Source organism: Sminthopsis crassicaudata, chromosome 5, assembly GCF_048593235.1.
Source record: "Sminthopsis crassicaudata isolate SCR6 chromosome 5, ASM4859323v1, whole genome shotgun sequence".
Lineage (NCBI taxonomy): Eukaryota > Metazoa > Chordata > Mammalia > Dasyuromorphia > Dasyuridae > Sminthopsis > Sminthopsis crassicaudata.
This window is the reverse complement of record NC_133621.1, coordinates 98,633,671-98,643,152: the sequence shown is the minus strand read 5'-3', so window position 1 is coordinate 98,643,152 and position 9,482 is coordinate 98,633,671. Positions and strand designations below refer to the sequence as shown.

At 34.7% G+C, this 9,482-nt stretch overlaps 1 protein-coding gene across 4 annotated transcripts in view; it reads left to right on the top strand.

Moving 5' to 3' along the window:
- Nucleotides 1-9,482, top strand: part of LOC141542936 (olfactory receptor-like protein OLF3) — a 207,317-nt gene that overhangs the window by 44,682 nt on the left and 153,153 nt on the right. The gene's annotated exons all lie outside the window — the stretch shown is intronic.

The window sequence follows — 9,482 nt, the reverse complement described above, 5'->3', positions numbered from 1 at the left end:
TCATATTAATAATTTCCATGCACTCTGTACTGTAGCCATATTGGGTAGAATCATGGAGTCAGACAGAAATCAACAAAAAAGGATTCATATTTTATTCTTTAGGTAATAAATAACCTTTGAAGGTTTTAGAGCAAGGAAGTGGCATGGTGCTGTATTAATGTTAAGGATTTTATTTTGGCAATTGAGAAAAATGGATGAGTGGGAGAGAGTGGAAGTACATATGTCCATTAAAAGTCTACTTTCTCTGAAATGTGGGTATTAAACTATATCAACTCTCAGGTTCCTTCCAGCTCTAAAATTCTATGATACTATGAGCTACGTGAGAGATGATGATGTCCTAAAAGAAGTCAATGAAGTGAAGAAGATATAATGAAAGAACAAATGAGGATGAGAAGATGAAAGTTTTAAAGAGAACTCTGTAATGTTCTTTTTCTCTAAATTATAATCGTTCTCTGGGAGGAGGTTTCTTGGGAAGCTTCTGGAGGCAACCTTAGTAATAGTTCAATAATCTCAAAATGCAGCCAGGAGTTAAAGTCCTTTACTGTCTCTTTCCAAATCTTATCTCCAGATCATTTATTTTCTCCTTCAAGTCTTATCTCCTTCACTTGGGGCTTGGCTACCTTTCTTAGAGGCCTATCTATCTCCTTGGTTTCCCATGAGCTCTTGTCCAAGTGTCTCCAGCCTCTTCTCTTCCCAATGTCTCCAGCCAGCACAGAAGTCGAAGTGGGAATCTCTGCCTCTGCCTCCAAGAGTGTGGGATTGTGGGTTTCCCAGAAGTCAATCCTAGTTGTGAATCTCCCAAAATCCTCTACTCCTAAGTCCCCTGAAGTTCTCCTAGGAAGTCCTCTCCTTGATTCAATTCAGACTCTGAATCCTGGCCTTTTATATCCTCCTAGAGAATGGGCTTGTGGGAGCTCTTTAAAAGTATGCTCTCTTAAAAGTGTGAATCTAATTTGTGGACCAATGAGCAAACTCCTTTAGAAGTGTAAATTCCTTATTATTATTCTGTAAGAAATGACCAACAGGATGAACAAAAAGAGGCTTGGAGGGACTTACACCAACTGATGCTGAGTGAAATGAGTAGAACTAGGAGATTATTATACACTTCAACAATGATACTGTATGAGTGGATATCTTCAACATAGAGATTCCAAATGATCAATGATGGACAGAATCAGCTACACCCAGAAAAGGAACACTGGGAAATGAGTGTAATCTGTTAGCATTTTTTGTTTTTCTCCCCAGGTTATTTTTACCTTTCAAATCCAATTCTTCCTTTACAACAACAACAACAACAAAATTCGGTTCTGCACATATATATTGTACCTAGGATATACTATAAGATATTTAATATGTATGGGAATGCCTGCCATCTAGGGGAGAGGATGGAGGGAAGGAGGGGAAAAGTTCGGAACAGAAGGGAGTACAATTACCTGTGCACATGTACTGTCAAAAAATGTTATAATTATAAAATTAATTTTAAAAAGTATAAATTCCTTTAAAGGTTTGAACTCCTTTAAAAGTGTGAACTAAGTGCATAAATACCTTGTCAGAATCTTAACAGAACTCCAAAATTTCTAGACTAGGTACTGGGAGAATAGAGGCACCATTAATAGAAATAAAGAGTTTCAAAAGAGAGCCACTTTTTAAAGAGAGAGAGATAATGATATTTCTTTTGACATGTTGAGTTCAAGATTCTGGCAGAACACCTAGGTAGAGAGATTATGCTGGAAGCTGAAGACGGAGGACTGATAATCAGGAAAAAGATGAAGATGAGATATATTGAGTTGCTAAGAACCATATATGATTAGCAACGGCAATTGAATAAGATATGGGAGTAGATGAAACCATCTGAAAAAATATTACATAATTTTAATTTCTTGTATAATTAATTTTTATCCAAAAGATCTGGAGCAATTCATAGTTTCACTTGTAATATTGTGCCTGTAGTCTAACAAGCCCACCAGTTATTTTCTCTTGACCTCTTTGATGGACAGAGACAAAATCTATGAAATGTTTTAACCAGCATTTCTCTTATTAATAGTGATTTGGAATTTTCATATGACTTTAGGTTGAAGTTATTTAACAGAAATTCATGTGTTAATGTTCTTTGTTTCCTTTTTATTAAGGAATTTTATTTATCTTGGTATTATGTAATTATTTCAGTTCTCTATCTTTTAGAATCAGATTTATCATATTTGATACAAAAATTTTTCTTCCATTTAGTTTCTCTTCTTGATTTCCTTCTTTGATTTGGTTTATGCAATATCCTTTTCAGTAAGTATTTTGTATCATATATCATATAGTGTAATACATGATAGATAATTGTACTTTGTGATACATAGTACATTTAGTACAAAGGAGCAAATTACTCCACAGAGACAATAACTTGGATCCTAATCAGAAATATATGAGATTATCTTGGCCCTTCTTGTGGGTCAGCAATTCAGTTTTATGGACACATCACCAGACCTTTCAATGGCTTTAGACAACAAGGAATTTCAACACCCAGTGGAACTGTGTAAACTACTAAAATTAGAGTGGATAGTGAAACATAAAGATTCTTGTTTCAACATGATTTTCTACGGAGACTAGAAAGTTTACTTTTTAATCTCTTCACTTCTCTCTCTCTCTCTCTCCACATATATATATATATATATATATATATATATATATACACACACACACACACACACACAAACACATGGATGTTTGTGTATGTATGGTTTTCATAAAATGAGAAATCTTATATGAAAAACTTTCTATAAATATATACACCTAAACATGTGTGCATATACACATATATGTACAAAGCTTTTATATTTAAAACTTTTTAGTTTTATGAAAGCTCCATAGGTATATAATCATAAAGCTTTCTCATTATCCTGGAAAATCTTGTTGAAGCAGGAATATTTCCTCTTCCTTGTCTATTCTAATCTCTAGAAGTTTACACAGTTCTGCTGCTTTTTATTCTCTGGAGCCATTGAAAGATCTGGTGATCTCTGCTTCAAAGTGAAACCCATTGTACAGGAGTTAAGTTAATGTCATGCCCTCCTGCTTGGGATACAGTTTTCTGTCTCTATAGGGTACTGTGCTATTTTAGAAAGCTGCTACTGGTTTCACTAACTTCTGATATTATTGCAACCCTGCTTTCCATTTCTGAAAATTTGGGGGCCATATAGAATTGATTGTTCTAATAGACAGCTTTGTAGCTAGATGATTTTTCCTTTTCATTCAAAGGATCTGCTTCAAATACATTTTTCCTATTTCTTATTTATTTTTTATTACATCATAGGCGTGACTCCCAATTGCACTCTTGATATAGTGTTGGGACCCTTAGACATATGCATGTTTCAGCTATCTGTGTGGTTACACACCCTTTTCTGCATATTTGTGAATTACTTTTGCCATTTCATCCTTTTTGTTTCCAAAAGAAAGGATGGCCAGGGAGAACATTAAGATAGATCCCTTTCTAGGATATTCTTTCTTGTGTTAGAAGTTCTATTTAGTTCAGTAAACACTTATACATGTACTATGTGTATAATATTATACTAAGTTTTGAGGAAAATACATCTTAACCATCCTCATAGGATTTTGTCTAGATACTTAAGAATTATCAGGTGTACCAATACACAATCCTGTATTATCTTGGTACCAAAGCTACTGAAGGCCTCAGAGGAATACTTGTTCCTGATAAAGTAGTTTGGGGAAAATTTCATGAAGTAGTAGTAGGAGGAGAAGGCAGCAAAAAGAAGGAAACCTCAGGTTTTCTTCCCCCACTGCTATTCTTCCAGTAAAACCCTCATCAAATTAGCAACATCTTGGCTAGCCTGTGTGGAATTCTTTGTCTTTCTTTCTCTTTTTGATGTTCATTATTTATTTTAGATCCCAAGTTTTTTTTTTTTTTTCCCCCTGAGCAATTGGGGTTAGTGATTTGCCCAGGGTCACACAGCTAGGAAGTATTAAGTGTTTGAGACCACATTTGAACTCCGGTCCTCCTGAATTCAGGGCTGGTGCTCTATCCACTGAGCCACCTAACTGCCCCAAGTCCAGTTATTTTTACAACTCATTGAAACTCATAGGAACAGAGAAGTTATATTCACATGACATTTTTATGTTGTAAATCTGAAATGTGATTTTTTCCCCTGGTCTTAAAGAAATCTGTTTTTCTCTTCTCTTCTTGAAAACTTATGACTTTACCATCTCAACAAAGTCCTCCAAAACTAATTACTTGTTTGAGTGTTAAATATAATTTATATATAATAACGAGTTTTATCCATAGAGTTGGTTATTCTCCATTGTGTACCTTAGATACCATGGATTTACAATCCTGTTATAGGAATTTAAATGTAGATATCATTCAATACATTATTTTATATTGTACATGGCATAATAGAGAGTATAAGACCCAGAGTCAGCAAAATCCTGAATTAAAATCTAGCAACTCACTTAGACTTCTCCTGCTTTGATTTCCTAATTTATTAAGTAGGAATATTGTTGTCACTTACTTCCCAAGATTGATGTGAGAATCAAATCAGGTACTATTTGTAAAGTACTTTGCAAAATTTAAAATGTGATGTAAATGATGACTATTATTATGCATGTAGATGAGGAAAGGGATGGATTTGTTTTGGAATTATAGACACAGAGAAAAGCCTAGAATCTAATTTTTTCTGACTTTAAATCCAGTAATCTATTCATTTAGTAATTTATAATCTAAATTATTTGCTTAACACGAGACCCAAGTTATTAACTATCTGCTGGGCATCTCTACCTGAATATCCCATAGGCATTTCAAAATCAGCATGTTTGAGTTAGAACTTTCTATCCTTTCCCCCAAACCTATATTTTCCCTAAACTTCTATATTTCTTTTAATGGTCCCAACATCTAGTTATCTAGATTTTTAACCTCTAATTTATTCTTGACTCTTTCTTTTCCATCAACTTCTCTATATAATCAGTGGCCACAATTTATTAATTCTGACTCCATGACATCTTTTGTATGTCTTTTTCAACCCTACTCATACTATCTTTTCCTTAGTTCAGGCTCTCATCAATTCTTGCTCAAATTAGAAAAAGAATTTTCTCTTTGGTTTCCCTGCCTTCAATTTCTCCCTTTCCTTATCTATTCTTTATATAACTGTCAAATTGCTATTTACAAAATATATACCTGACTATGTTATTGTTCTTCTTTTCCCAAAATTGTCAATGACTTCCTATTATCTTTAGGATTAAACAAAAATTTTTAGTCTAAAATTTAAAGTGCTACACAATCTTGTCTACTTAGTTTTGTTTTACATTATCCCTTTTCAGGAAGCTGTGTTTTAGTCAAACTGTCTGTTACAATCTGTCTTCCAACTTTCTAAAATATTTTCCTTTGTCTTAATTTACCCCCTTTTCATTTCTATCTTAGCTTACATTAAAGCATAGCTGAAACCATAGAATTTGATGGAAATGTCTTTAGTGGTCATCTAGTTCAACCCATTTATATAAAAAACATCTCCATGTTATATATTTTCTTTTTGTGAGGCAATTGAGATTAAGTGACTTGCCCAAGACCACACAGTGTCTGAGGCTGCATTTGAATTCAGGTCCTCTTGAATTTAGCGGTGGTGCTCTATCCATTGTACCTTCTGGTTGCCCCTTATAATATACTTCCTAAATTTCATCTAGTCTTTTTTTTTTTTTTTGAAAACCCCTACTGAAGGATAATCTAGAACATTTGGCGGTATCTCTAATTGGTTGTAAGTTTTAAAATTCTATATTCTAATTAGTTTATATTAAAAAAAAATAACAATAGCTCTTCATTTTTCAAAATACATGCAAAATAGTGTTCAGTATAAACCCTTGCAAAACCTTGTGTTCCAAATTTTTCTCCTTTTCTCCCCTCCTTTCCTCTCTCCTAGAAAACAAATAATCCAATACAGATTAAACCTGTATAATTCTTCTAACCATATTTCCCCATTTATTATGCTGTGCAAGAAAAATTAGATTAAAAGGGGAAAGATGAGAAAAAAAAAAAGCAAACAACACAGGTAAAAATATTATGTTTTAATTCATGTTCAGTTTCCAGAGTGTTTTCTCTGGATGTGGATGGCTCTTTGCATCACAAGTCTTTTGGAATTGCCTTGAATTATTGTACTGTTAAAAATGGCCAAATTCATCACAGTTGATCATCACATCATCTTCTTGTTGCTGTGTACAATGTTATCTTGATTCTGTTCATTTCATTTAACATCAGTTCATGCAAATCTCTCCATGCTTTTCTGAAATCAACCTTCTCATCATTTCTTTTAGAACAATAGTATTCCATTACATTCATACACCATAACTTATTCAGCCATTTCCCAACTGATGGATATCGTCTCAGTTTTAGTTCTTTGCCTGATAGCAAGTTTTTCCTGACATTAAGTCTAAATTTTCCTTAAAGCAACTTCTACCAACTGTTTTTGATTCTGCCTTCTGTAGCAAAACACAACAAAGCTAATTCTTCCTCTGTATAAAAACTTCAAATACCATAAAAGACCTGTAGTTTCTTCCTTGAGTCGTCCCTTCTTCAGTTTAAATACCCAGTTCAAAGACCAAGGGATCAATAGTTAGGGAAAAGCAAGTGCACAATGGAGACATAGTCAACCACAGGAATTACATAATCAAACTTTAAGTTGGTGGTAAATTTCAATGGAAAAAAACCTTTCTAATAATTCCAGGAATTGATCATAGGATTAATAAAAAGCTGAATCATATGGGATAAAGATAATAAGGGAAAACATACATAATTTCAAGTAAGATTTCCATTTATCTATGTGTATCTCTTGGCTTAAGGCTTATTTTGTTTGATATTTGAAATCTAGTAAAGAAATAAAATGACATTTTATAATTAATTAATTTTAAAATTAAACATAATTTGGAAATTATGTTCTGGAGGAGTATTCATCAGATTATAGCCCATTTTGGCTTAGAGTTTAATACCTTTTCTATTTTGGCTGTGTAAATATACCACCACCTAGTGGCAATGAAAGCATATTTTGTGGGAAAAAATGATGTATGACTACTAAAAATCTCTAAAAATAAAAGTTTGACAACTTGTAATACAAGTAGTTATTGTAAGAATCAAGGCTAAAACACAGATCTTCTGATTCTTCATTCAATCTTCTTTCCACTGGGAAAAAAGCCATATATTTTGGAAAAGAGTAGGATCAAAGAAGGCATATCTAGAGCAAGCTTGAATAGGATGAGGATAACTGTTTAAAAAAGAAGACAAAGCTACTCAATTCTTATTTTTCTTTTTTTTCTCTTGGAAAAAAAGAAAGAATAATTTTTGGATTTGAAAGAAAAAAATTAGTAATAATAATAGCCTCATAATTAAAGAGAGAATAAGAGAATAAATAGCTAAGTGATCTTTATGTATTCTAGTCACCTATATCCTTCAACTATATCCTTTGCTTTCACGTGGGAAAATGACAGACTTGCTTGATTAATCAGTGTCAGTTATATTTTAATGATTGAGGAGAATTGTAGCAGCACTACAAGACTAGAAAAGTTCAAATATTGTCTAGACTTTCCCCAAAGGGAAAAGAATGTAATCTGTAAATTATAAGCCAGTAATCCTGACTTTCCATCATGGAAGTACGCTAGAAGATATTAATAATGAAGAGAGGACTGGTAAACATTTAGAAAAGGAAGCAGTGAACATAAAGAACCAGCATAGCTTTATCAAAGACAGATCATTCTAGAGCAATTTGATTTACCCCTTTGGAGAGGGCATTTGAACTCACAAATCAGGCACATTCTGTAGATGTGAATTATTTAGATTCCAGCAAAGCATTTGATGAAGTGTCTCATATTATTATAGGAAAAGTTGGACTGAACAACATGGCACCATAGAAAGAAGGTGGATTTGATTTTAGTGAGAGATACAGATTCAATTCCTGGCTCTGTCACTTAATGTCTGTATGACATTGGGCAAGTCACTTAACTTTTCTAGTCCTCAGTTTCATTATTGGTAAAATTATGATGTTGAGTTAGATGGATTCTGAAGCCCCACTTATATTATCTCTAAATGTATGATTTTATGATACTATATAGGCTAGATAAATTGCTCACACCCCGTTCAACTTTTATACTAATATATATGTAATATAATGTACATAATGCACATTTACAGGCATATATAATACTACATATATCCACACTAAGATGGATATAACATGCTCTCATATATGATCATGCATTCATATATGTATGTACACACAACACACATAGATATGCATGCACACATGAAAGGATACTTGAAACCTTTAGAGAAAAGAGATAAAATGGTCTATAAACTAGATTCTATATAAGTGCAATTTGGATAACAAGTCCAATAAACTAAGGTGATATATTTGTTTTTTTCTGTCTTCTCTTCCTTCTTCCCTTTCTCCATCATTCATCCTTCTTCCCCCTCCCTCCCTCCCTTCCTTTTTTCTTCCTTCCCTCCCTCTCTTCTTTCCTTCCTCCTTCCCTTCTTTTTTCCCTCCCTCCCTCCCTTCCTTCCTTCCTTCCTTCCTTCCTTCCTTCCTTCCTTCCTTCCTTCCTTCCTTCCTTCCTTCCTTCCTTCCTTCCTTCCTTCCTTCCTTCCTTCCTTCCTTCCTTCCTTCCTTCCTTCCTTCCTTCCTTCCTTCTCCTTCCTTCCTTCCTCCCTCTCTCCCTCTCTTCTTTCTTCCCTCTCTCCCTCTCCCTCTTCCTCCCTCCCCCTTCCTCCCCCTTCCTCCCCCTTCCTCCCTCTCTTCCTTCCTTCCTTCCTTCCTTCCTTCCTTCCTTCCTTCCTTCCTTCCTTCCTTCCTTCCTTCCTTCCTTCCTTCCTTCCTTCCTTCCTTCCTTCCTTCCTTCCTTCCTTCCTTCCTTCCTCCCTCCCTCCCTCCCTCTCTCCCTCCCTCCCTCCCTCCCTCCCTCCCTCCCTCTCTTCTTTCCTCCCTCTCTTCCTTCCTCTCTCCTTTCCTCCCTTTCTCCTTTCCTTCCTTCCTCCCTCCCTCCCTCCCTCCTTTCCTTGTTCCACTGCTTCCTTCCTTCCTTCTTTCTCTGCTTTCTTTCTTTCTGTGTTCTCCATATGTAAATATGGAAAGGCAGATAGATAGGCATCTAATGCTCTTGTATCTCCCAGTGGGGAAATGGTTTTAGTTCTCCATCCACTGAGGGCAACTATGTGACACAGTGGGATTGAGTGCTGGGCCTAGCTTATGAATGTTTGCCTAAATTTTTAATCTTTGAAATGAGCTGGAGAAGAAAATGGCAAACCACTCTAATTAATATCTTTGCCAAGAAAACCCTAAGTAGGGTTATGAAGAGTTGGACATGACTGAAAAACATCTGAACCAAACTTTCTTTTATTTAAGGGGAAAGGGCACTGAATCGATCAGAAGACCTCAGTTCTAATCTCAGAGTTGGTGTTTATTACTTATGTAAACTTGATTAAATTTCTTGGCTTCTTTCCTGGTCTATAA